Raw genomic sequence first — 3,325 nt, 5'->3', positions numbered from 1 at the left:
CTTGTGATTTAGATTTCCCCCAATTCTTAAAAGTTTTTAGTTTAACAAGACTAATTCTGGACTGCCCTCTTTCATCTTCTCAAACAATAATTCACTTGCTGCTAAAGCTAATTGAGCATTAATTACCATATTATTATCACAGTGTTACAGCAGCACATGATATTATGTTGGGAGCCATGTGAAATGAGGGCATGAATATTTTGTGCTGAGGGGTTTATGGGTCCAGAGATAGACTCTAAAGACTAGAAAATTGAAGTATAATCACTGGACATAGGTAATACAGAAATGCAAAAGTCAATTTCACTTGCATCTTAGAACAAGATGTATATTTCATTATCTTTTGTCAAAAGCTTTATTCATTGAATCCACCTGTAATGCAGGAGACCCCGTTTCAATTCCTGGGTCAGGAAGATCCCCTGGAGAAGAGAGAGGTTACCCACTCCAATATTCTTGGGCTTCCCTGGCAGCTTAGACAGTAAAGAATCTGCTTGCAATGCGGGAGACCTGAGTTCGATCCCTGTGTCAGGAAGATCCCCTGGAGGAAGGCATGGCAACCCACTCCAGTATCCTTGTCTGGAGAATCCCATGAACAGAGGAGCCTGGCGGGCTATAGTTCATGGGGTCACAAAGAGTTGAACATGACTGAACAACTAAGTAGCAGCAGCACCCGTTTATGTCAGTTCTGAGCTGAGAAAGTCACTTTCTCCAGAGCTTACAGTATGATAGAAAAAAACAGTAGTAAATGTTAAAAATCTCCTTTTTTAAAAACTTAAAAATTAAGAGCTTTTTAAGAAAAAGATTTTAATATGAAATATTTTATACAGGGTTTCCCTGGTGGCTCAGATGGGAAAGAATCTGCCTGCAATGCAGAAGACCTAGGTTCGAGCCCTGGGTTGGGAAGATTCCTTGGAGAAGTGAATGGCTACCCACTCTATTATGCTTTCCTGGAGAACTCCATAAACTTTTGTCCAAAAAACATTCACCACCATCTAGCTGATGTAGAATTTTTTTTTTTTTTCATGTTCAAGACATTGTTCTTCCCTGACTATAGGACTTCAGAATCCAGCCTCCCCCAGCCTGAGAGACAATGCCTACTAACTGCACAGATTTGGTGTACTGACACACTGTATAAGGCTCCTGTGTTGTCTCACACAACGAGAGGGCAGGAGCAAAGGGAGTAGATACTCTCGGGGGGTTTGCTTCTTGTCTGAAATCCAGTCTACTCAGCAACACTCTTAGGTCAGGCTCTGGGAGAGGTTCTGTGGGCATGAAATGGTGGAGGACCTCACGGTCCCGGACCACTGTGGTAAGAAGGGAGTGATTTAGTGCAGACCAAGCAGCATTTCTCACAAAGTTTCTGTGGGCTTGGCTGCTAAACCTCCGAAAGGTCTAAGTCCAGTAGAGCAAGTGAGTAGTTGTCGCTGACAGAGGCCAGGAGGGGAGCACTGTGTGGAGAGAACACCGGCCCAGTGATGCACCAGGACTGCACCACCGAGCTGAGGGCACAGCTTGCACTCAGGTGTCCATAGGAGGACAGTCCCATTCTTATCACCAAAGACAAAGACTTCAGTCTGCTGAGGATGCAAAGCCAGGGAGGCAAGACGGTAGCCAGAGGCACCGTGGCCCATCTGTGAGGCCGGCTTAGGACAGCAGATATCCTCCAATAAGATTCTGTTGTCCTCGCCTCATGAAAGAAACACAGGATCCTTGTGGAGAAAGGCAGCAACACAGGTGGCCTGCCCAGAATGAGCTTGGTAGGAATTCCGAACCTTCTGCCGAGCAAGGTCTCAAATCTTGATCCAGAAGTCTTTGCTACCAGCTCACAGCTTGTGTGCCCGAGCTCGGGACACTGACTGTAGACACAATGTCGTTGTGCTTATACTTGCAGAACTTGTGGCAATGAGCATCTCATTCTCATCCAGCTCCCACAATTCAACAGCCACCAGGATCAGAAGCCACTAGGATACCTCTGTCTCCTATCCAAGTGAGGTTAGCCACTCTGGCCTCTGTCTGGACTCCAGCAAAGCAGAAACCTTCCTTGGGGGCGGCACAAAGCGGCCTTGAAAAGCCAGAGGGGGCCAGCCCAGCAGTGGCCACTCAGGTTAGAAGCCTGGAGCAGGAACATCCCATCAAACAGGTACAGTGCAGCCTCCAATACCTGCTCCATAGGCAGGCGCGTTAGGGGGAAAGTTCCACTTTTGGCCACAGGGTGTGGGCACGAGGAAGGACAGGGTTTCCTTCTGCATCTCCACGATTCTAACTCCAGCCTAGACACAAACTAGATGCCCATCTGAGATTCAGCTCAGCAAGTCCCCATGTGGTTCCTCTCTGGGCCTCTGGTCTTCTAAACAGGCTACAGCCTCTATATCTCCTGAAGAAGAAAATATTAAATGTTAATGGTTTATCTATGTAGCAGTCCTTTAAAATCCTCTCCCCAAAGAAGGACATTGAGCAATCATTTTAATTCTTTCTAAACAGCATTATCTGCAAATCTTCATGCTATTAAGCTGTTATTTCTAGATCAAAGACCTTTGGTATTTCCTCTTTGTTTACAGGGTATACTCCAAACTTTTAAGTTGAAAGTATGACACCTTGTGGGGCTTCCCTGGTGGCTCAGATGGTAAAGAATCTGCCTGCTATGTGAGTGACCCAGGTTCAATCCCTGAGTCGAGAAGATCCGCTGGAGAAGGGAATGGCTACCCACTCTAGTATTCTTGCCTGGAAAATTCCTTAGACAGAGGAGCCTGACAGTCTACTGTCCATGGGGTCACAAAGAATCAGACTCAACTGAGCTACTAACACTTTCAGTTTTCATGGAAACTTGTGGTTCCAGAAGACTTTTCTAGCCTCACCATTCATTACTTTATTACATTCAAGTTTTGACTTTCATAATGAATAGCTTTTACAACACTGTATTTTAACTGAACCATTCTCATGCTTTGTGTTATTTGTCTCCTTGCCTTTCCAACAGCTGTTCCTTTCACCTGGCTCTTTATCTGGTTTTTAACCACACGTGACATTGCTCTTTCCCTCCTCTTATTGCCAGGGATATTTGGCAGTATCTGGAGACTTTCTGGTTGGCCCAATTGGAGGATGCCACTGGTGTCTGGTGGCTAGAGGCTAGGGATGCTGCTAAACATTCTACAATGCACAAGACAGACACCATGACAAAGAATGATCTGTTCCAAAACATTCCTAGTGCCAAGGTTGAGAATCTCAAGATAGAAAGTCCTGTCCTTTGCTCTTTGTTCAAATTCTAACTGTTCTTTATAGCTTCTTTTAATGATTACCTCCTCCATGAAAGCTGGTCTTGGTCTTTCCATCC

General features: G+C 45.3%; 1 pseudogene; it reads right to left on the bottom strand.

Annotated features, from left to right (window-relative positions):
- On the bottom strand, positions 1,220-2,246 carry LOC102180647 (annotated as a pseudogene).

Source organism: Capra hircus, chromosome 4 (assembly GCF_001704415.2).
Source record: "Capra hircus breed San Clemente chromosome 4, ASM170441v1, whole genome shotgun sequence".
NCBI classification, from domain to species: Eukaryota; Metazoa; Chordata; class Mammalia; order Artiodactyla; family Bovidae; genus Capra; species Capra hircus.
This window is presented reverse-complemented; position numbering and strand designations above follow the sequence as displayed.